At 38.2% G+C, this 25,524-nt stretch overlaps 1 long non-coding RNA gene across 1 annotated transcript in view; it reads right to left on the bottom strand.

Annotated features, from left to right (window-relative positions):
* The window catches only part of LOC126043915 (uncharacterized), a 150,895-nt gene that overhangs the window by 18,651 nt on the left and 106,720 nt on the right, over positions 1 to 25,524 (bottom strand). Inside the window, exon 2 of the long non-coding RNA XR_007507541.1 lies at positions 13,196 to 13,252. This is a non-coding gene — a long non-coding RNA (uncharacterized LOC126043915). The remainder of the gene's footprint in view (positions 1 to 13,195; positions 13,253 to 25,524) is intronic.

Raw genomic sequence — 25,524 nt, 5'->3', positions numbered from 1 at the left:
ATCCGGGAGTGAAGTTGTGCTCGGTAAGAAGGGAGGGGTGATAGGAAGGTGTTCTGAGATTTGGGTTTATTTCTCATTACCTTACTCTAGTTGATTTGTTATAAATTGAATTTTCCCCAAACTGAGCCTGTTTTGCCCATGACGGTAATTGGTGAATGATCTCTCCTGTCCTTATCTCGACCTGCAAGCTCTTTGTTATATTTTCTCTCCCCTGTCCAGCTGAGGAGAGGGAGTGATAGAACGGCTTTGGTGGGCACCTGGCGTCCAGCCAGGGTCAACCCATCACACCTGAACAGACAGAGTGCAACCCGTAAGATCTCAGGAACAGTTTGTTTGCTCATTAAAACTTGCCTTGACTACTGAGGCTGCCCCACAACATGCAAATTACAGTGGAGATGGGCACAAGAGCTGGCACTTGGTGATGAAAATTTGAGCCACTGATTTTTTATTTTTTTTTTTTTAATTACACTTTAGAGAGAAGGCATCTAACAAATATAATTTTCTATTTTTCACTGTTTGGACCAGTATTTGGAAGAACACTGAAGTCATTAATTCAGCACAATTACTTTTGAAGTCAATAGTGTCCTTTTCACTTTTCCTCATGGGCAAAAACTAAAATACTAACCTACTGTGTACACCTCTCTAGAATGAAGTCCCGCACATAGTCCTCTTGAGATTTACAGTGTATACATGAAGAGTTAGAAATGGTAATAGAGAAAATGTGCCTATATTTTCCTATACAGATTTAAATCTTTCCTTTAGAGACATTTAAATCCTAGTAAATTGCCCCTTGCATATGAAGCTTTCTTTTTAAATCTTAAGCAAATTCCACTGCTTCTCTATTGCATAATGAAATAGCCAATCATGCTGAGGAGGTGATGTTAAGCTTGCCTGAGCTTGCAGCCATGGTTGAGAACATTTCATACTTCAGAAATGCCATAAAATCCTTCATCACAAAAATTCAATTTTTTATAATCCCCAGGAGTCTCTAGGCTGTATCTAACATTAAACCCCTAAAACAAGAAACCAAGCCCAGACATGTTCACCTCCCATTCTAGCCTCCACCCTCATTTAGCTCTTTAAAACAATTTTTTTTTCATTATTTTGTTTGAAATCTGTCCCAGTGGGAAATATATATGTGAACACAATATATGAAATTTATCCCTTTCTCTTCTGCAGATGGATATCTAGTCCCAGTTTTGCCTAGGAAATAATTAATAGAGGATCAAGCTTTTGTCTAAAAAGGAGCCTTTTCAAAAGACAGAATTCTGTTTTTCTGAAACAGAATAAATTAAGTAAGAATAGGTTGTTCTATATGTAATATTCACTCCAAACAGCCATCACTGAAGTTTCTAAGGTGTGATAGTTTATTTCAGATGCATTTACTTTAATAGGCTTACAATAGCTTCTCCTATCATGCAGCACTCCATTCTGACAAGCAGCACATACAATTATTGTTGCAAGTTTGCTGCTATGAGAGCCCATGCTCAACGCCTAGGAGCATGAGGTATTTAAAGGACATGCAGATGTGGCACTTAGGGACATGGTTTAGTGCTGGACTTGGCAGCATTAGGTTTACAGTTGGACTTGATGATCTTAAAGGTCTTTTCCAACCTATATGATTCTATGGCTTCTATGTTTGTCTTGCTCTACACAGTCATCGAACACATGAAGCAAAGAAATACACATGAAGAATAGCATTGACCCTGAAGACTTGAACCCAGTAAAATATTTGAGACTTGCACTTAAATAAGATGCGAGTTTGAAAGAAGTTCATTTAACAGTACATCCGCAGCTGCCATTCTTTAACATTCCAGTTACCTGCAGTCCATGTAGGTCTCAGTTGTGAAGGAATGGAGGAAATAAAGTAATATTTAGCCACTAGTAGTGTTCAAACGAGGCTGCCCATTGGCAGTGGAAATAAACACTTCCAGTGGAGCAGAGCTCATTCAGTGAATGAGCTTGTTTCTGAGAACGGTTGTATGTGAGGCATCCTGAGCCTACTGCTTCTGCCTTTGTTCAGGTAGGGAAAAAATCTCCGTCCTTAGCTTAAAAGTTTTTTAAATATTGCCTTTTTATCACGTCTCCTTTCTGGCCTCTACCCTTCTCTTTGTGCCCTATCTTCCTACATAATGTTTCTTTGTCCTTCTTTCTTTTCATACAACATATAGACTAGTAGCGGTTGTTGTGAGACATTTCTAGATAAGAAACTGGCCAAATGATTTTCAGCCAAGGAGGAACAGACCTTTTTCTTTATTCATTCAGAATAATGGTCAGTACTATTGTAAACATACACAAATTGTTCTTGTGTCCACAGAGACTAAAATTATTTTATAAAACAAAGCTGAATACAGTACTATTTATAGCAGTAGTTAAATTATAATTATTGATATTTATGTTGTACCTCTCAGCAAAGAGAATGTGCTCAACAACAATGCAATGTCATTTTTTAGACATTTCTCAGAGGAGTTCAGAAATTTTCTACTTGTTGTTATATTCTTCTGGACAGGTCATCTTGTTAAAGAAGAAAGCTTCCCTGAAAAAAAAGGAACATGCTTTTGCATTCTGAATACCTTCAACTCTGAGGTAACGTGAGCCAACAGTCCCTTATCCAATTCCTCTCCAATTCCAATATGTTCTGCGAGGTCAAGTGAAAACCAGGCTGAACAACCAGGCCCAGAGGCTTGTGATCAGTTGATCAAAGTCCATCTGGAAGCAAGACCCTAGGGTCAATACTGTTTAACATCTTCACTAAAGAGGTGGATGATGGGGCAGAGTGCACCCACAGCAAGTTTGCAACAGTATCCTGGCTGTATTTGGAAGAGCATTGCCAGCAGGTCAAGGGAAGTGATCCTTTCTCTCTACTTGGCACTGGTGAGGCCTCATCTGAAGTACTGCATCCAGTTCTGGGTTCTCCAGTATGATTTTGCACAATATTTCCTCTCAGGCATAACAGTCATAAAGTCACATTTATTAGTTGATTTTAGGGAACTTTAATTTCCATCCAAACTCTCAAACAATCATAGCAAAACAACAGGTCTATAGCAGATCCTCAAGAAAAACCCTAACTGTGTACAAAATATGGCTGAACCCTAGTTCTTCTCAGACATCTCCATCAGACAGATCAAAGTAATTTACAAGTTCAGTGGTTCTGCTGCTGCTAAGCTTCTACCTTCTCCTGTCTTGCTTTGTGTTTATTTTTCCTGATTTAACCCCCTCTGCTCTTCCCAATTTGCTAGCCAAAGTCTAGTTCCAGTAAAACATCTCCTTGCCATCCAGTGTCACAGAACTTGCCTACAGCTGAGGTCTTCCTTGCACTGGGCCTTTGCCATCACACAGCCACGTGAACGAGGAAGGAGGCCACAAGGGATGACTTGGAAGCAGAACTGTTCATGTTCTTGCCCAGTACATTTACATTTTGTCAGCCACTGTTTGCCTGTGTGCATGTGCGTGTCACTCTCAGCCATGACAGAACAGCAGCACCAGCAAAAAGATGACTGGCAAGAAGTGGCATCAACCAGTTGCTAAACATGAAGCTTGAATATTAAATGTCACTTGTAGATAGGCTATGAATAAACAATGTGCAGTTTTCACTTGGGGATCACCCAGTATTTTCAAATACTTAACATGGGCATGGTGCCGAGGATGGGTTTGTATATTTTATGTTCACAGGATCCTTCTCAACTAGTTGACACTTCCTTTCTGAAGAAAGACGAATACGGTCTCTGGAAAAGGAGAAGAGGTGAAATATGCTGTCTGAAAGGGGCATATCCTAGCAATTCTCCTTCATGTTGCTGGTCTACCTGGCTGAATACAATAGCTTACTATGGTTTTCATCACTGCTGACGTCATGTTTAAGCAAAAGTGACTTGGTAGCTCTGGGATTTGGTAATTGGATTTGAAGCCTTTAACCTTCTGGTCACAGGGTCAGATCCAACTCCAGTTCATAGAGTCTGAAAATCATTAGTATCACAGATCTGTTCGGTGGCATATATGAAATGAATGTGTGGTTTCAGCCCAGTTACTGGTGGGAATGAATGCCTTGTCAACTGTTTCGGCAGAAAAGCAGGGGATTAAATGAGCAAGGAATACAAGTTAGCTTTTTACACAAAAGGGTGGCCTCTCTGGTCAGAGTCGAGACCATTTATCTGGTGAGTTTTACTGCTGCTTGCTCTGCACTAGTCTTTAGGAGTATAAAATTTCAAGCTTGAGGTCTACATCTTCCAGAACTTTAGGGCTCCTATATTTATTCTGGATTAAAAAGAAAAAAAAAAAAAGAAAAAAAAAAAAGAATTAATCCACATCCGGTTTTCCTTTAAAAATTTGTTCAGCTCAGCTGCATTTGATTCCAATTTTTCAGAAGTCTCTGCAGGCCAGAGGTGGCCAGCAGCACTGTAGACTGGATCTAGTTAGGACACCTATACTCAGAGGTGGCTGTGCCTTGCATGAAACTGGACTACTAAAAATGTCATCAGAGAAGAATCCATAGCCTTTTATGAGATCTTTGGCTTATATGAAGCAGAACATCAATTAAAAAAAAAAAGAGATGTGACACTATAAATGTTTATCTAACAGTTACAAACTCTTGCGCTCAAGTAGTATGTAATACTCTTATACTCAAGTAGTTCTGAACCTGTGCTAGATTCTCCAGCTCTGACTGTAACACATACAGACACCACTTGCCAACAGGGAACTAAAGTGTGGGTAGCTGATGACCCTGGCGCCCTCTTGTCAGTGATAATAGTTTTAACCTTGAAATGTTTACAATAAACACCAAACCCACAGAACTCGCTTTTTTTTTTTTAGCAGATTTTAAAGCCAGTCCTAGTTCCGAAAAAGTCAGGGGTGTGTAAGCTTTTCAAAACACATGCTAAAAGTCAAACCTTTAGCCCCTTGGCACTTAAACAAAAACAAACAAAAAAACCCCATAGATGAAATTCTTAAATTTCACCATACTTTTGTGGACATTTTGGCCTTTTGAAAACCAAAGTTCAACGAACATGGAGAAAAAGTCAAAGGAATTAAAATAAAATAAAATAAAATAACCTCAGATATGCAGAGGCAAGGTTTCAAAAGACTTACAAAGCACTCAGAATTATTTGCCTCTTGCTTTGCAAATCATTCACTGAATCCCAAATGTAGACAAAACATTTGCAGAATCCCAAATGCAATTCAGATGTGTTTTAATACTTGTTTATTGTGAATTTTTTATAATCAATTTTGAGTTTATTTGTATTGGGCTTGTTTCTCATAAGGCATCTGTTCTTCTGTTTCTTTTTACATGACTGGCACTCTCCTAGTGTAAATGACTGGACTGACATTTATTGGATTGGGCTTCACAAAGAGCACCTGTGAGCAATATGTGGTGTGTGTGACTTTCCTATACAGCCCTAGCAATTTTAATTTTTTTTGGCATGTTTTTCCTGCCATATACTGTAACGTGACCTTTGCAAATATTCATTTCATTTTGATGCTTGTTAAATGAAGTAGATTAATATTCCAGAAGAATGAAGTCCTCTGTTTAGTCACAGAAATAGATATGGAAAATGTAGTGGCAGCACAATTTTTTTTTTTTCAACAAGTTTCCTAGAAACCTTGGGAAAGTGGGTGGTATAACTATAGAGTAATGCAAATGCCTGTAAGAACATAAAACCCATGGGGGTAAGAAGTGGCCCAAAAGAAAAATATAGGAATGGGTTTTTTTAAAAAATAACCTCTATCTCAGTTTTTAGGAAACACAAGTTCTGATGAGATCTACTTTTTTTTTTTTTTCTACTCAAACTTATAATGTTGTAGATGCTACTATAGAACACTTAGCACTTCTATTATATAGTAAAATAATTTTTTATAAAAAAAGAATACAGTAATTTTTGCAAAGCCTTGTGAATTGGGCTCATTAGTTATTCTTGCTTTTTTTGAGGTAAAACTGAGGTGCTGAGTTTTCCCCAAGACTCAGAACGGGCTAGGAATAGACAAGGGATTTGAAGCCAACAGTGATTGAGTTCTGTTCTCATGGAAAACAATTAGACAACACTGCCTTTATAAATGGTGAAAGGTATGTAACAGCACTACTTCAGAATTAGTGGAGAGGAAGAATTTCCTTAAGGAATTATGTACACGACGCCAGGTATATTAATCCTATTAACTCTTAAACCTTTCATATTGTTCTATATAGCGTGTCACACTAACAATGAGAATAGGCAAATATTTCATTACCAGGGAGTAGGGCATTGTCAGCCAAAAACTTTCCAGTTATTGGCTGTGATGATTTTACATACCTATGACTTCAAATTATCTAAGGTGGACAGATTTTTAGTTGCATGAAAATAATGATATTGTGAGGTTTTCACAGTATTTTCAATTCTTATCTTCTGTAAGTGGTAATTGAGCTCTGGACTCCTTTTTAATTAGAGGGAGAATACTGGAAGACACTAATTAAAAGCTGTACACATCTCCTCAGCTAGTAGTTAGACCAGTAATGTATTATTTATTAAACATCATCACTAGTTGGTACAGCACTAAAATAGGTCCAGATTTTGTAACAACCATGACAAGCTGATGACACAGTACTTACTAACAGACAGTGCTAATGAGGTTCAGCAGGGATTGCTTTCCTCTAAGTTTGGGAGGCTACCAGCCACAGGCCCGTGTTAAGGATTTCACCGCTTAGACTTCCCAAAAGGAAACAATATAAAGGAAAATGGGATCAGACTGCAAAGTGCTTATGGTAAATAAAAGAGCTATGAGAAATCACATGGCGTCATTCTTCAAAAGGCTACCATTATTTTATGTCCACAACAAGGCCACTTTATAAAGCCACAGCATCTAGAGGTGCCTTAGACTAAATGAGAATCTGACCCACGATGCTTAGCTCATGAAAATTCAAAGGCAGTTACTTGTTACTACTCACTTAGCAAGAATTCTGGGTATGAATGCAGTGTGTGTTAGATAGCTGAGTAGGCCATAATAGCTAATAGCCCATCAGCACAAAATAATCATCAACAGGAAAGAAATATTGTGAGCTGGATCTTTACCTGGTGTAAACTGACATAGCTAAGGACAGTGGAAGGCAGCTGAGTCACACTGGCTAATAAGCTTATAGCATATGATCCAAACAAAGAAAATCTTTTGTAGTTGGCAGTAATTATTACATCTACATGTTTGTCCCCATTTTAAAACCATAAAATAAATTGAAAAATACTAACATCAGCTTTAAAACAGTAACAGAATTAGGCCCAGGACTATGACCTTTTCTTCTTACACAGCTATATTCTGTAAAATGGGATCTATTGGTTTCATTTCCCCAGCACAGCATTCAGACAACCCTTCAAGCAGAATTATTGCTTCTATTAAAACATGTACCATCTTCTAACTCTTCCCATTTTCTCAGCTTAATATGAAACAATTGAGAGTTATATCAGTACATTAGAAAAGAATTATCGTTATTGGCATCCCCAGAAGTCCTGATTAATGTAACTCTCTCTCTCCTCTAACTAAGGATTCCACAGGAGGTGCTAGTCCTTCTTGAACAATTATGTAATTTAAGCTTTGTAGAGTGCACATTTTTTGTCAAAGTGGTCAATATCTCCCAGCTGAGTAAGAGCATTCCTTTCAATTAATACAAGTCTCTAAGTAAACTCACATATACAACAAAAAATACAACAGACTTGGATTCAAAGTCACCTGCGTACAACAGTATATTATAAAAATCCCATTTACTACACCTACTACACTAACATATTCTCTTAAACCTACACTGGTGAATGCCGTGGGAAAAATTTCCCCCCTTACTAAAGCAGACACAGGGGTACTGTCTATACATATGTACCTACAGAGATGCAGTTCCTGCACCATGGCTACAGCTTCATAAAATTGGGAAGATGAGGAATTTAGGGCCAAAATAAAGTGGACAACAAAGCAGGTCTCCAGAGATGCTGCCTGCCTGCAGCTCCTTAAGTAGCCCACATAAAAGCTTCTCATCTGAAGAGCACAATGTGAGAGACCATTGGTCCAGGATTCCCCTGAGTCCTTGCATCCCAGAAGTCCTGTTCACATAATGCTGTTCTCCTAAGGGCATATTATTCAACAAGACAGCTTTCATAGGCTGAAAGGAAATTGTGGAGCCTTCTAATAATGTCCAAAGAGGTTTAAAGCTCAGTGACATCCACTCACATTCCTAGCCACATCAAGAGAAAAAGTTCGTAGCTGGCACTGGTGCAGCTCATTTTCAGTCTTGAAAATTGGTCCCAAATTGAGAAAACTCTTTAGTTTTTGCACTGGGCCCCTGTGAATTATGTATACTAGTGATATATCATCTATGTAGATATCTGCACAGATAGAACAAGTATACTCATATGTGTGGGAATGGCAGTGTTAAAAAGAAAATAAATAATGCTGCCCAACTGAATTCTCACTGTATTTAGCAAGGGACATTTTCCTCTGATACATGTGTGAGAGGTTGGATGGAAAGTCAGTGTTATTAGATTTTATACTTTTCTAGAGACTTTGTTGTCAGGGCCTAATATCTTTGTTTCCCTTCTACTCTCTTCAGGGGAAAAAAAATGGATACTTAAAGTTTTGTTGAATTTGTGTGCTGGGGGACTTGGTTTTTTGGTATAAATGTGATTCACCCCCCCCCCCCTCCCCCCCCCCCCGACTCTCTCTTCTGTTCTGTACTTTTTCCAATTAGCGACCCCAGTGACTGAAGCAAGCACCAAATTACCAGCCTGAGGCTAAACTGTAACAGCAGCAAAATTCCAATTTTAAAAATCTGATTGAAGAATGTGGGGTTTTATCTACATACCAGTGTGTGTGTGTGTGTGGAAGAGGAAGGGGTTTTTTTCTTTCCTCTCCTGGCCTTGTGAGCAAACAGAGAATCCACTAAAAATACTGAAATGAGATCATATAAGCTGATAAGAAAACTCACAAAAGAAGAAACTGAGAGTCTGTATAACTGCAGCAGTACCTCTGAGTCAAATTCCCTATGATGAGACATAAAAGGTCATATTTCCCAAGAGTCCCCTCTGTGTGTATGCAGTGGCAATGTGTCTGCTGCCTATAATGCCTGTATGCAAGGGCTGAGGGGATGCTGCACCTGAGGTCCTTCACATTGTGCTCCTTTCACATTAGAGGCTTCTACTTAGGCTTCTTCAGCAGCCTCCTGAAATGGAACGGTCCATTAATTTGATCTCTCTCTGGATAAAACTGTTGCATCTCACTTTGTTATACAGTGTTAACGGAGTGAAATCACCTGCCTGTGACTAGAAACTCATCCAGAAATTCAGAATAATCCTTCCAAACAGGCACACTATCTGCTGTCTGCGCAAATATATACAGAATTGAGGAGCCAGGACCTGCAACACCCTTCTGAAAGGCCTATACCTAGCCACTTCTGCCCAAGTTTAGAAAAGACCATCTCTGTCACACACATGCTACAGAAGCCTTTACCTCAGCTCCACGGCCCTGCTGAATGCTTCGCTTCTCTGAGTGCTAACAACCCAAAACCTCCTGCACAGTTCACCTTGGCAAGAGAGTTTCATGCCTTGGTGCTCTTTTGAACCTAGCCTTTTGTGATACATTAACAGAGCTGTCCCACAGATTGGTGATTGGCATTTCTTGGTGAATACTGACTGATATTGCCTGGAGACAGGTGTGCCAAAAAAGGAATGCACCTTGAAGACCTAGTTTGGGATGTATGATCTGAGAAAAATACAAGCAGCATAGGAGACAAAAAATTCAGCTCTTATTCTCTTTCCTCTCTAAACAAATTTCCATACTCCATGTTAAAGTATGTAGTGTATATTATATCTCTTTTCATTAAGCATCACATTCGAACACTGTCATCTCACCCACAGTTTAACTCAAGAACAGTGGTATCATCCCCAGAGTCACTTCCTTCGCTTTTATTGTTTCATCTATTCTCAGCTGCGCTTTCCTAACACCACTCCTGTATTCAGTTTTGTGCTGGCAGCCAAAGGAGCAGACATACCAAGGAAAATATACTGTGCCACCAATGCAGTACAGACATCTCCTCTGCTCCACACAGTGGCTATGTACACACCTAATTCTAAGCACATAAATAGCTTCTTTCTTTCTCTCCCGCCAACGTGTGCTTATAAGCTTATATTTTTACAAGTACACATGGATTCACTAAGGGACTAAGACCCATTCATTTGCACTGTTTACTGCAGCAGACAGTTACTCCAGCTACCCCTTGCCCTGAGTGTAGCTGAATCCACTTAAAACTTAAATACCTTTCTCAAGAAGAACAATTTGGAGACTTATAACATTTTGGTAAGATAATCCAAACCAGTGCTTACTAAATACCTTTGCAATTTGATAGGAATTCCATCCTAGAAAAAAAAAAATCTGCATATGGCAAGTCTGTTAATAGATGACATTCGGATTTGAGAAAGTCATAGATAGTTGGCTGGATGCACGCAAGTATACTATTAAAAAGTATGTAATTGATCATTTAGATCATCAGTCAGAAGTGATCAATGATACAAACATGACCTTCACCCCATCTGGTGAAGAACTTCTGGAAGGGAATGACTGCCAGCTTCAGCCTTGTGTCTGACAAAATATTTTTTACACATAAATTGTAACTTCACTCCAAGTATTAGCCCTATAATGACTTTCTCCCATGCCTTGTGCATAGGGTGATTTGCTGCAAACTTCCTTTTCATGGCCATTGCCATTACACGCACCAATGCTTGCTTTAGTACAAGCCATTCACACTTCTGGTGCAGAAGACTGCAATTTCACATTTCACTGCATAGGAGCAGGAACAGCAGCAGACTGGACAGGGACCCTACAAGATCATCACTGCAACCAAAGATGAGCTAAGCAAGGACCAACTGTGGAAAAGACATTACTATTCAAAAGAGCCTTCTATCTGCATTAATTTAGACATGTACAGAATCAGAAGGTTCCAGCACGATAAGGGCAGAATCAATGGAAACTACTTTTTCATTTAAAATGAAACTATTGTTGCTTTAAGAGGCAGATCTATTTTTAACCTTGTCCACTCAGTTCTATTAACAGGTTAGCTAAACAACAAGATATGGAGCAGTTCTATATGGCTTAAAATGTTTCATACCAGATGGCAGATTGCAGATTCATGTATTGAGTTATTGGGAAGGGCAGGGGGCTATTTCTCTTTGTCATAATGTAAATGTAAAGAAGAAAATCCAGTAGCATTTAGGAGGGGAAGAGAAGGAGAAAAAGCAAGAAGGAGTAATTGGGGTCACATGCACTGAGCACAGAGACATTTCCAGAACAGAGTCCAAGTGAGTTGTAGGCAGCATGAGTGAAAAGAGGGGGGCAAGTGATAAAGTAGAACTCATGTGGCCTTTTAAAGCTTTTCTGGCAGAACAAGAAAAGTAATTACACATTGTCTCAGCAAACATCCATGGCACCACCTGGTGTATTCTCAGAGAAATCCCAAGAAGGGATTTTTCATCTTAACCTTGATAAATGCTGTGGTGGTACCAACTCCTTTGCATTATACACAATTTCAAGAAGGTATCAGCCTGGGAGCACTGTTTGAAACATAAGCCCTCTGAGATATGCAGGTGATGGAAGTTAGCTGAAGACTGCTAGGTAACAAGCTCAAAAAGAGAAGGAAGAGAAAAAGGCCTCAGTTCCACAGACTGCTAAAACTGATTCTGACTCCGTGAAGTCATACACATAAAATCTCCTGGAGCTTGGAAAAAAGAGGGTGATGAAGAATCTCCCTGCTGTCTCAGCCAGCACCATTGTTCCTAAGGCATCATTGTGCCTTGTCCCTAGCTGTGTGTGGCACAGCTTCCTTCTCGCTTTGCCTACCGCCTTTGCCAAAATTGGCATGTCTTTTCCCACAAGGATTTAACAACCTCCCAAATAGGGTCCAAAATATATTAATTGCTTCAACAGGTAATTATGATTCCTGCATTCCTGAAACACTACCAAAAGTGTTCTATTGATGGTAAGTCCAAGCCTCCGCTAACCCACCCCCAAATAAATTTCTATGAATCCTGAGCTTTTTTGTGCTAGGTCCTAGTCCGTTAAAACATCTTTTACAATCCTAATTACCTTGACTGGGACATCAGTCTGAGTCCAAGCTGCTGCCTGCTCTTTTGCCTTTAATTGGGTGGGAACCCATAGATTAAAGATGACAGCTCCTGCTTGCTCACATCATCAAAAAAGTCTGCACCTGATCTGTAAAGGCCAATTCCTGCGCAAAAAACATGCAGTGATACTTCTTTGGACAGAACAGATATGATGGTATCAGAGTACCGAAATTACCACACAGTCCATTTTCCATGGATCACCTATAACCTGATCTATTTAGGCTTTGTGTTGGTGGGGTATATGTATATATGCACATCTATACAGTACATGTGTAAATTGAGCACTTTACTATAGCGGCACATCTAAGACCTTTCCCTACGAGTAAGTCAGATACTACAGGTATTGTTAATGGGGTTTAATAGACTTTGTCATACTTCTGCAGTTGAAAAATCTAAATTTTAATACCTTTTATGACACTATAAAACTTTTACTAAACTTACTGTTAATTAGAGTTTGTATCCTTACAGTTTATTTCAACTGCAGAAATTACAGCATAATAATGTTTGCAGAGGTAAACCTGTGCTAGCAATTTTGACTCTATACATAATACAATCAACAGCAAAGGGCACATTATCAACACAAGAGTTTTGTGAACTTACCCATTAAGCAAGACATCAGTTAAACCTCTCTGTTTTGAACATGTGTACCCACTCTTTTCCATCACACACCAGCAAGGACCTATGTTTTGGACAGCTTGGCTACTTCCTTACTCACAAAAACCTTACGTGAGAGGTATTCAATTTTAAGCCTCAAAAAGTTGATTGGCTTCTGTGTTTGAGAGACATGCATGCATGTACATGCAGACATACATAAATACATATATATATATATAATGTATTTCTTTAAATAACTATTTATTTATGAACAGATGAATTGGTGAATCAGGTCACTCAGATGTTTGCCAGCATGAATATTTTTGGCGGGATTCTTAGGCTTGAAAGTAAACAATAGCGCCTTGTTAGAACTCCAGCAGACACTGTATTGCAAACATTTCAATGAGTTTTTCCACATGTACAAGATTGAAATACCATGTTGTGTTATAAATGCAAAATTACAAAGGAGGTAGTTGAAATGAACTTACCAATTTCTGAAGTATAGCATCCATTTTTCGTCCTCAAATTTTATTCCAGCTCCCATACTAAAAAAAATAAAATACTGCAAGTGAGTCATTGGGAAAAGACATGTTACAGAAAGAATAAAAAGAGAATTTTCCTGATGGATTCCTTAATCATGTACAATTCGCTGGTGAACAATAAAATACAGTGAACATTGCTGTAGAAATTAGGTCTTGACCTGAGCTGTTGAAAAATAGTTCAAAGCAAATTGAAAACATAAATGGATTTGTGGGGTTTTTTTCAAACAATATTTCAGAATAATGAAGACAAAGTCTGTGTCATACCAAAGGCTAACATTAAAATTAATGTTACCACCTCTACAAAAATAGATAAATCGCTCCACATCTAGAATGTTGTATATAACGTACAATAATGCCACAAGAGACTAACATACATCCCACCCCCTCACCCCCCTCTTTTCAGCTTAAATGATGTTCAGGTCATCATGACACCTGCCAACCAAATCAAAGAAATTCAGAGTTAAGATTGGCATTCTGTGCATTATTTTTTGTGCTTGGGACTTCAGGAGTATGTATAGAAACTATGGGATGAACTTAGCTGAACACTGCATTACATGTTGAACCTGATTTTAATCACTATTACACTTTCTTCTATAGTTCAACAGATCTACTTGGCTGAATTCTCCACTTACACTAGATTACATCTGCATTTGCTCTCCTAACATGGCTGAATATCTCCAGTCTCAGTGGACTGAAGCCAGAATTTGATTCATAGAAGTTATTTGGATTATACTTTATTTGAAACAAGAGCATAAGCAGAACTACATCTATAGTCTCAGTGCTTCCAACGTGTCAGAAAACAAAATCAGTGTTTCTGCTGCATGAATATAGCTACTATTTCAACCAAACAACTAGATGAATTGATAGTGGCGATTTTGTGGTTTTGGGGGTTTTTTTTCCTTTTTTTTTTTTTTCTGCAAAAGCTGTTACTTTTAAATGAAACTAACATTTATGAAAGGTGGTAGGTTCATAGTTATGGATCAAAATAGGACTCACATTTAACTCCATCCTATAGGTAGAGAGAAGGTAGCAGTGCTGCCCTCCCTGCAGACTCTGCTCTGAATTACATTTCATTGCGTGCTAATTTGCTGTATTTTTACACCCACATTAATGTTCATAGTGGGTGAAAAGTAGAAACATGTTTTTAATGAGAATTATTCTAATAAATGGTATCCTTTCCAGTGGATTTAACCATGGGTCTGCAAAGGTCAAGTACTACTGTAATACTTCACTTTACCTAGCAACATCATTTCTGATTCCTGCGTATATACCAGACTCAGACTGACATCTAAGTACTCAATCCACCCATCACTTTGCAGGTGCTTCAGCACCCAGCATCTCTTTATTTCAGTCATGAAAACACTTGCCTACAGAGCAATCATTCATTCTTAGACTGACATTGCTGCATCAAGCAGTTTATATTAGCCAATGCTGTAATGACGTTTCTTAGACTTGAATTTTACAGGCATTTCTTTTCTGGAACTTGCGAGGCATAGAGAGGACTAAGCTGGGTGATTAAATTATTAAACTGTCCTCTAAATACTCATCTTTCCAAAATGTCTTAAACAATATTTTAATCAATACATAAATAAGCCAGTTTCAATTGCACGAAAATTCCCATGGACACTAGCTACTATCTCTGTGCAACAGCTTATTTTCAAAGCTGAATATGCTGGTGACTTACAGAATAATACTCTTGAAAACACACGATCCACATTTATTTAGCATTTTGCTACATTTCCTGGTTTTATGTAGTTTAATAGTAAGAGATACAAAATAAAGCATCTTGCATGTATGTGTCCCAGATATCATACTATCTAGCAGAGCCTAAAGTGGCAAGATCTGGCAAAATTCACATTGGGAACCAGACCTACCTATCCTGGGTCAGTGTCAGTCATTGCAATGGGTCATTGCGTGGCTCAGCACGTTATTCTTCACAAGGAAATTAGCCTTTCGCTAACCCTTTCAAAAGCAAACCCCAACCTTCCCTTAAAAACAGAATCAGGAAACTAATACACCATACAATTGAGAGAGCAAACTGGAGGCTTGTGATTTTATGGAATAAGAAAAGATTTATTGTGAACTTATTGCTGGTTATTTCCATCTGCATCTATTAGACATAAGGAGAGTAGACTGTAAATGGAACTGAAGCTATGTCCTTGATTTAAATGGAAAGGGAATGGGGCCAATTATAGCTGAAGGTGTCATCACAAATAGCTTTGAAGGATGAGAAAGGGGTTTGAATATGACACCCCCTCCCCCCAAAAAAAAACCACAAAAAAATCAAACAAAAACCAGATATGGCCAACAGCTGTCCATCTATTACACATAACAGGCAAGTCACTTGGGTTCATGCACTAGCAGAGATGCACAGGCAAGAGCACACTGACTCACATTCTTTGCCTACATCTACAAGGGCAATGGATGCAGGCTCTTACTCCCCTCTCACGCTCATTTTATTTCATCTGCAGCTTCCCTGATTTCCATTGGAAGATACAAGTTGAATTAAGCACTTTCAGTGTTACTGATGAACTGACTACACCTGTGAAAGTTTTCTGCTTGCCCCATACCCAAATGAAAAGCAAGATCAGGCTCTCCATTGCAATAATCAAAATTGGAACAGGAAAGAAGGACTGGACTCATGGTAAAGCTTTTAAAATACAAGCTGCCTTTAAGTCCTATTGAACTTTATTTCTGAATGCCAGCATCTTATTGTATGAAAGCAGTCTGCATCCAAAACAAGGGCAGTCAAGTAGAAAACAGGCCTTTTGTAGGGTGTTCCCTGCTGTCCCCCTTGTTCTTTTACACATGTTTCTCTATTACTGGACATCTTTTCTTTCTCTCCCCGTGAATTTTTTTGGTTTTATTCTTGTATTACCCCCTTCTCTTTTCTTTTCTTGTACAATGCCACAGCTGTTCTTGTCCCACTAGTGGCTCTGGCCCTTGTGTCTGTATATTTCTTCTCTTTTCTAGTACAAAGAGTGGTAAGTTTTAACAGGCACAGCTAGACTGCTTATTCATCCTGTTTCTCTCTGCTTTTACAGAACTAGAGGCAGGAGGAAACAAAACAGAGGGCTTTCGTCATGTGCATCATTCAGTCAGCCACTCCTACAAGATTCTGTATGGAGGGTTTGATAGACATGTCCTGGAAATAGTGGTCTAACTATTGAAGGGAGAGGTAGTGCTGCAATACAGACTTGTCATCTAGTGGCACCTGAAATGTTTTTTGGCTGGTACATTCTATTTAGCTGGTATGGACCCACAGGGACCCATCTGAGCTATTTTAATATATATTTCAGGCAATAAATCTAACACAACTTTCTGAGATTAATGTTTGTAAAAATGTTCATGACTTGGACTTTTACTCAGGCTACCCAAAGCACACAATGCTAAACTGAAAACCGTAATGATTGCTGCGAGCATTCTTCATTGAAACTCTCTTCCATTGCAGCTAAGAACCTTATCTGTACTCTATTAATAATTAAACCACTACTGAAATTCTCAAGGTGAGGATCCAGCAGCAGGTAAGCCAGCATCAGGTGGACAAAGGTATTTGTACCATTACAGTGACAGAGATAAATCTTTGTTTGAAATATAAATTTGAATAGGATCACAGTGCAATAGATTCACACTGACTCAGCCCATATTTTAATAGATTTATCCCAACAGTAACATGTGCCAGAAGGAAAGGGAAAACATAAACCAAGCAATTTTAAAAATAAATAAGAATTTGATTTTTTAATAGCACTAAAAGGCTTTAAATTCACACATTGCTGCCCTTCGCCACCTTCAGTACTGCTGAGTTCACAGAACTCCCTTATACAAACTTTAAGCACACGATGAATATTTTAAAAAAAAAAATCTACAGGGAATAATGTTTGTTCTGTCAGCTCTTCACGGATTGTTTTGTGGCATCTACAAATAATGAATGATTAGAGAACAAACACAAAAAATAATTGACTTTAAGGCACAAACAGCTGCACTTAATTCTGGAGGAGTGCCCAGAATAGTTGCTTTGAAATCCCTCTGCTTTTTCCCGATAAATATGTTACAGAATCATGAAACAAAGCCTGCAAACAAATTATGACTACTTATCTCTTATGTGTCATTCTCTTTTGCATGCTTTATTCTGCCCTGTTAGTTTGGCATTGTTGCCTAGGTGCAGTACTGTATCGTTTGTTTTTATGAAGTAATTACGGTTGGAAATAAGTTTTTGTAAACCTGATTTACATCCTTCCAAAATCCTCATAAATTCATAACAGCCTAAACATGTCTGATTTAGCTCTGGGGCCTCAGAAGGCATTTTCTACCACATTTGATTTGGACAGTAAGTCTCTGATCTGATAACCCAGTTATACCAAATTATATATCCTTTGACAAAAATCCAAGTGGCCCTCAGATTCCTTGCCTCATTTGTTTATATACTTGAGGTTTTCATTCAAGCTGCTATGTTGGAAGAATAACTCATTCTGTCTATTTTTTCACAGGCTTTTTTAAGAGCTGAGAAAGGAGAAAACTTCAGGTCTAATGTATTGCTACAGTTTTCTACTGTAAACTTTTACTAAAATGAAATTAGATGATACAAGAAAAGGTCAAAATTGAAACGGAGTCAATAAAAGTCAGTGGATTCACAGTGATCCTGAACTGAATCACCATCTAGCTGATTCACCAAGTTAATACAGCCAGTCACCAAATAATATGGTTATACAGCACAGTCAGTTCTTACAAATGTGCAAATACTCTCCTATAGAATTTAAACTTAAATCATTTCATGTTCATTTAAACTTAAATCCCAATTACAGCATCCTACTTAAAGCAAAGTAATCAGTCCAACCAGTTGAATCTTTTTGAATAAAAGGCATCCTGTTTTATATCTGAGCCCTCCAAGGATGCATAAAGTCCTGAAGTTCCCACACATTTAGCAGCTAGCTGTTTTGTAGTTGCCTAGAATACAGAATTTTGATACAATATCTGTCATAATCATCTTCATTTTAATGACACTTTCTCTGCTGTTGAGATGACCACATTATTTCTTTTAGATTTATGTATAAGGAAAAAGAAAAATTACCATGGCAAGCTTGAGGCCGTGGGAAGAAGGTAATGCACACTGGACTCACCCATAACACACCAAGTCTCTTCTCACTGAACACCAAGAAGATGCTCACACTACCTTAACCTTGCCATCACAAAAAGACTGGCAAATATATCAAAGCATATTTATACATCTGCCTGTGAGAGTTTTATTTCAGCAGTCACCATAAAAAGTAGAATCTTTTAAAATGTAATTGTATAGCACTTGGGGAGCCACGCTTCTTATTGTCATGTAAAGGTAGTTAACAAATATCGGATTAGATAAAAAGCCAAAGAAAACCACTTGGCATTCTTCACTGAGGTTTAGGTCCCACTACAACCGTTTTACAACAGCCAATAATCTAAGTGTTCAAAGAACTAGCAAGTCTTTTTATTAAAACCGCACTTAGTCAGACTTCACAATTAGAGCATTTCAGTGACAAGAGCGAAAGTCAGCATGGTGACATCAGGATACAAATCATTGCTCTTATATGAACAACACTGATGGTAAAACTAACAGTTTGTGGTAGATACCTTCAGTAAACCTTAGCAAACCCTTTGCAAGGAGGGAAAATGGTAGACCAAAATGGGTAAATTAGGGTCAAACATCTGCCTTGTTTCAAAGTCCAATATTATCAGTGCGTTTTCTGTATTCCTTAAAGGTCTTGTTTTTAATTCTAAATGCCCTCATGTCTTGGACTGTATGAACAACACTTAGAATTTAACTGAACTCCTCATATGTTTAAAATTATAAACATCCTTAAGTTTTAATGTTCCTGGAAGCTCACATGCATCCTAACCACTGAGCATGCAGCAGACATCTTAAATATAGAGATTTAATCTAAAACCAGACTGAGTCAAAATCAAAACCAATCTAAACAAAATTAATAACTAACCAGCATAATCCACTGAATGCAAAAGGACTTGAAAATCAGCCCATATAATTTCAATATTCTCCATGCTTTAAACTGGATCTACCCAAAGTCCCCCAATGTAAAAAAAACCAACCAAATCTCTCTCAAAGCACTTCACTAGCACATGCTGCAAAAATACTTGGAGCCAGAAGTCCATTACATTGCAGATAGAGTTAGTCAAAATTCTAGACAGGAAGATTTTCCACAAGAGAATAAATTAAAAAATTTTGGAATTGTGCAAGGGTTTGTCATGAATCATATTGGCAAGTAACCAAACCTCTTTGTTAAGAAAAGTTCAGACTTCTGATATTTAAGTGACAGTTAAAATATTTTGTGTATTATGATTACTACTACAGTATTGAAGCATAATTATTACATCTTATAACTGTATGCAGTTTTAAAAGTTGAATCAGACAGTATTGTTCTGATGTTGCTGAAATATTTTGATACGACTGAATGAAAATATAATTTCAATTTATCCCAAAATAAAATTTCAATTGTTGTGCTACAATGTTTTTCTTTCACTTTCTTGTTCAGAAGAGAAATTCTATTTTCCAACTGCTTTTTTTGGTGGGGGGAAATAATGGTAAATCCTCTGAAGGCAGGGAAGGAGAGTGTGTGTGGGGGTGACTTTGTCAAAATCTTCCAATATCTGTAAGTTATTATGGCAAACATTACTTTCCTATTTTCAATTATGCCATCACACTCCATGCAATTTTTTATTTTTCACATTAGGGGTTCCCAAGCTAGGATTCTGTACATGAAGGGAGGCAACGTAAAGTACAAAGGAGCAAATGTCAAGGTGGTCTGGTTCAATAAGTTATACACCTTCTCCCTAAAAACCTTGTCTTATCCGAGTAAACCACCACAACACTACTGCTAGAGGAGATGTGCATGGCCGGCACATTCAGTTAAGACAAAGGGAGACGTCAGCAATCTTACTGATAACCCTGACACCCAGTTGAAAGGCCACTCCTGTCTCTGGCAGTTTGGATCTGAGACTTGGAACTCCTTTCCTCTCAGCAGCAGTGGCCCTCTCCTCTCTTGTTCCCATACAGACACCTTCACCAGCTTCAATTCAAAATGATGACCCCTGCTGTAATCAGTTTCAGGTGATAAGATGCTACCCCTTTCAGATGAAGTAGTTCTTGGCTTCCTAAAAAATTAATTCCGCTTTGCTTATACCATGGACATACTTCCAGCATGTATATGCAACAAGAAGAAAAACTTATATATAAGCACTTCATTTTTTAATATAATTACTTTATAACAATAGTCCAGTTGCAGGCTTAGTAATACCAGTGTTTTTAACTGGGCTACTTACTAATTGCTATCTTTGAACTTCCTCTCAGAGATGGAAACATGGAGTAGCTTCTCATTTACACCAAGTCATGGTTCTCAGAGAGAGACAAAAAAGCCTAAGCCACAACACTGTATCAATGGAGACAAGCAAGATTTGCCTCTGGCCACCCTTTTGTTGAGAAGCACTGGACATTTTTGGAATATTGCTACACGTTATCTTTGACTGTTGTTCACCATTGTTAGTTGAAATTTTAACAATACTCTGAACAAAAATACATTGGGAAACAGTACCATCTGCAGCTTTAACCTATCTGTGCTGATTGTGGACAGTGTTTTGGGTTGTGAGACAATACAACTTGACATAAAATCTTATGAGGTATGAGCTAAAATCTTAGAGTTTTGGGTAACTGAAGAATCATAAGGCACCCCAGCTAGGATTTTTCTGAATGGATACTTAAATTTTATTTAAGTTCTGAAGACTCCCAGAGACGGGAAAATAGGCTGGTCATTAGCTAGAGAAAAGAGTTGGGTAAGTATGTAGGTAGCACACAGCATTATTTTTCCACTGAAAGAGAATAAACCAGGTTAGCTTGCACTTTCTCTGGCTTCCAGACAATGTGTTCTACAAGAAAACTGAGGATAATTTGTCTAGAATGTATTATTTGTATACAGTTATGATGTATTAAAATAGTAATGTTGTTATAGTCTAAGGATCTAAACAAAGAAGGTATGTAGGGAGATTTAATATCTTTTTATTAGACTGACATTTTTAGAAGAAAACAGACAAGATTTCAGGGACCCAAGACCATCTCAACGGTCTGAGGAACTGTATGCCAAAATGTCTGTCTGTTTTTCCCCTAACTGTATCAGTTAGGCAAATAAAAGATATTAACCTTTCTCATAAACCTTGCTTCACTTAAAATAGTGAAAAATTGTGCTCACATGGGTTTACGCTTAGATATGGAAATGGCGAGAACAGAGGGTAGAAATAAGGTTAAGAGCAGAGAGATTTTTCAAACAATTTATGCTAATATCCTCCTAACTTGCAACATGAGCTTCCAGCAAAGTTGTATTATTTTCAGTGAAACAAAATGACTCATGTGGAGACTAAGCAAATTCAGAGACTTGCTTTTTTTCAAACTAGCTTTGTATTTTATGCCTGTAAAAGATTTCAATTACCCTTTAAGTGAAAACAGCTGCTTTAAGGGCACAGTGTATCATCTAACCAGTCCTGTCAATAATACTTAGGCAATTATGCAAAATTATTATTTATTCTTGTTAAGCCATGAGGATGTACAAAACAGCTTCCTTTGAAGGAAGGAAAGCAGCACAGTACTTGCCTATTTAGCCAAGTAGAGACTCTGCTCTTCCAAGAATCACCGACATGTATAATTTCAAGGTGTTTTAGTTATTGCAAACACTTTGCTAAGTTATGTTCCCAGGATTGTGTAGTGAATATTATCCTGACCTTGCAAGGACATCTAAAGTGCTTGCAGTGATGGGGTATCTTAGAATAAGACTGACTGGACCCTTAACAGGCATGGCTGCCTTGCAACTATGTCCTGTAAAACACATGTGCTTTCATTGCTGTGATGTTTGACACATCATATCAGGAACAATCAACTCTTCAGGCTCACGTCTAAACTACAGACCTGATGTCCAGTTGAGAGGGAGACAGGCTGCAGCAGATAGCCCTGTTTCTCTAACCAAGGAAAAGCACATGCACATGGATTCATCTCTCAGAAATGGAGGAGAATGGGAAAGCCTACTTACTTATTGTCTACTTTGAGAGACCTTAAAGAGACAGAGAAAAGAGAGATACATCAACTTGGATGTTGATAATATTAAATACTGGACACTTCAGAGTACTCTTCACCATTTCTGTGCTACAAACAGAAATGAATGTATAGCATAACATTTTAAAATCACCCTCAAATACAGATCAGCGGTGAAGTTTAAGCATCAACACATTTCTAGAAGCAAGAACTCTACAATCTGGTCTGATTTTGCATTTACAATAAATACAATGTAAGTGCCCTCAGTAGGAACCATGAAGAAGGAAAGATTAAGGCTTGGTGTATGTTGCTGTATGCTACAACTGTCAGACAATGTATACATGGCTGGATTTTAAAGCATTAAGGCTTGGCTGGCTTGGGGCCAAAAAGCCACACTGCTTGGCTCTAGCTGATATTTGTTGAAGACAGAATCCAGAATGCATATAGAAATGTCAGCACTATTTTTTCTTCAGTGTCTGTGCATCTGGCTTCATTTGACTGATGTTTTAAAAAAAAAAAAAAAAAAAAAGCAAACCCATTTTTCCTTCTTTAAATGGAGAAAATGTATCAGGCCAGCAGTTTGCAGTGCTTGCATTAATTAAACAATTTTAAGAAGAGCTTTACTATAAATAGCATTGCTGAAATAATCTGACTCAGTTGTCACCCACATAATAAGGATGTTCCTATTTCTGCTTTTTTTCCAGACATCTAAACTGCTGCCAACTCTTTTTTTATTCATTTTTAAATACTGATGAAAAGAGGAAAAGAAAAAGGTTGTGTTAGATGAACATCAGGGACAACATCACTATGTCCTGTTAGAAAATGATTAAATCAGAGGATATGCAGATAATTTAAGTAGGGTGGAACACAGGGTAATTCTAGTTCTCCTGCAGTCAAATCTTGAGTCTCACCAAACCTTCAGTGGACTCCAATCAAGGCCACCTGACTTGGCCCCTTCTGAGCTCCCCCAGAAAACTCCAGTCCTGTCAGCTCAGAAGTCTTCCATTGAATGCCCATCTTTAGCATCTACCTGACCAGCAGCACTTGCCTGTACCTCCCTCATTATCTGCAAAAGGAAGACAGTATTTAAAGACCCTCCCTTAATCCAGCATTAACAATATCGCACAAATTTTCAATGGGGCTTCTTAACAAGCCTTCTGAAAGGGCTGCCAGTCCTTCTAACCCAACAGTTAGGCCTGTCAAAACATGGTAACTTTGGACCATAAGTCCCCTATCATGCACCCAAATGGGCTCATTTGGCTGGGAAGGAGGACCAAGTCTTTCTAATTGACAAAAAGGGGGAGGACGAGAAATCCCACAAACGCTAATCACTGAAACCCACACAAGTGAAAAAATTCAAGTTGATCTAGGAGCAAGCACCAAATGGAGCTATTGACATAAAAGAATCGCCCAGAATGAGATCACACTGCATTGTGAACTGGTCCTAGGCATGATGGTTGAATAGTGTGTTTTTGAGCTATGCCTGAGGCTGGGTTTGTATGTGTCAGTGCAAGAGACTGAAAAAGCAAAGGCCACAAATCAAGCACAAACACTGAAAACAAACTTTTTTTTTCCTCCATCTTTCAAGAATCTCTGAAAATGACTGGGGGAAAAAAAAAAAAAAAAAGCTGGGGGGAAAGGCAGAAAAATATTAGAATTAGGGAAAAGAGCCCTGAGGTGGGCGCACACACTACATATGGTATCGTGAAATTCTGGTTTGTAGCAGCACAGATTATTCCTGACGGGCACACAAATAGTGTGTATTATAAATTATATGGGATGGAGAGGTTTAAAAGCACTGTCTGGGTCAGGGGACACACGCTCATGAACACCACTGACCCCAGCCTTCATCTTAGAAGAACCCTGCAGTTTCAGCAGTACAGCAGCCTCTCTCAGCTTTATAAAAAGCTCCTGTTGCTAAGTGCAGGCTTGCTGGCAGACATCTATATACACCATTTGCCAAAAGGTGTCTTTTCCTCTTTTGACTTATTCAAACTTCTGTAAATTAGCAGCTAAAAATGCCCTGCTTTTCACGGGTTTTAATTAAGATTGCTTTCTCCCTGCAGGAAGAGAAATATTGAAAATAGCCTGAAAAATGAGTCCCCTTGTTGCCAGGTGAGTTTCTCCAAACACACCCAGCCTCGCTAATGAAGTGAAACTCTTATCATCACTTCAGGTGGTAGCTAATTAGTATATTTTCTTAATTAAAATGCTTTTCCTATCGAGGTTTTCTTCAAGAAGGCCAAGGAGGGCATTTTGTTGCTATGACCACTGAAAATCAAAATGTCCTATTAGAGGAAAGGGACATCTGCTCTGGGATTCAAAACCTGCTAGAAACTTGCTGGGAACAATGTGTGCAAGTCTGCAACAGCAACCAAATTAATTCAAATACCAAATAAGAGCTTCAAGACCAAAGGGTTTAAACTACAGAGGGCTAGAGCCTCAGGTCTTAAACCATTCCACAGGAGAGGTGCTGCTCAAACTATGTGCTATGTGTATATTATCACATATATAAAACTATACATCAAAGTGATGTGTAAGTTCAGTGTCATTTACTTCAATTTTTGCTTAAAAATAATTTTAAACCCCTGAAACTTTCTCTCCACTTCTTGTAACATCTACAGATCTTTAAATAATAAACTGTTCTAAACTGATTTCATGACTTTTTAATTAGCACGTTACCTGAGCTCTCATAAATGTTGTCTTTAAAAATCCAAATGGTTTGTTTTGGCAGCTGGGGTGTGTGCTTGACTAGCCTGTTTGGCAGCTGAGTTTTACTGATCACAGTTATTGGTTAAGACTTTTAACAGAATGCATTTAAAGACTGGGAAAGGGTCTCATTTGAGGGTCACTGAATTAAGGGCTGAAAAGGCATGGGTTTGGTATATTTTTACTGCATTCAGCTTCTGGATCTTCAGTGACACCCCCCCACCCCCTATTTCTCCCTGGAATAAATGTGTACAGAGCTATTCTCAAACTTTCAGCTGAGCACACACACAAAAAAAAAAAAAAAAAAAAAAAGAAAAAGAAAAAAGTGAACTCCAGCATTTTGAATCATTTGTAGGAAGAAATGTAAGAGCTCTTCCCCTTTTTCTCATTTTCCTGTAAATGGTGTTCAGATACCATAGAAACTCAAGTCTTTCAAATGCTTCAGGTTACTTGAAAGTACCTTGAAAGTGTCTCATTCTGCTTTTACCAAGTTTGACTCTCCCTC

This window comes from Accipiter gentilis, chromosome 10, assembly GCF_929443795.1.
Source record: "Accipiter gentilis chromosome 10, bAccGen1.1, whole genome shotgun sequence".
Taxonomy (NCBI): domain Eukaryota; kingdom Metazoa; phylum Chordata; class Aves; order Accipitriformes; family Accipitridae; genus Astur; species Astur gentilis.
The sequence above is the reverse complement of the archived record's forward strand: the minus strand, read 5'-3'. Positions and strand labels throughout refer to the sequence as shown.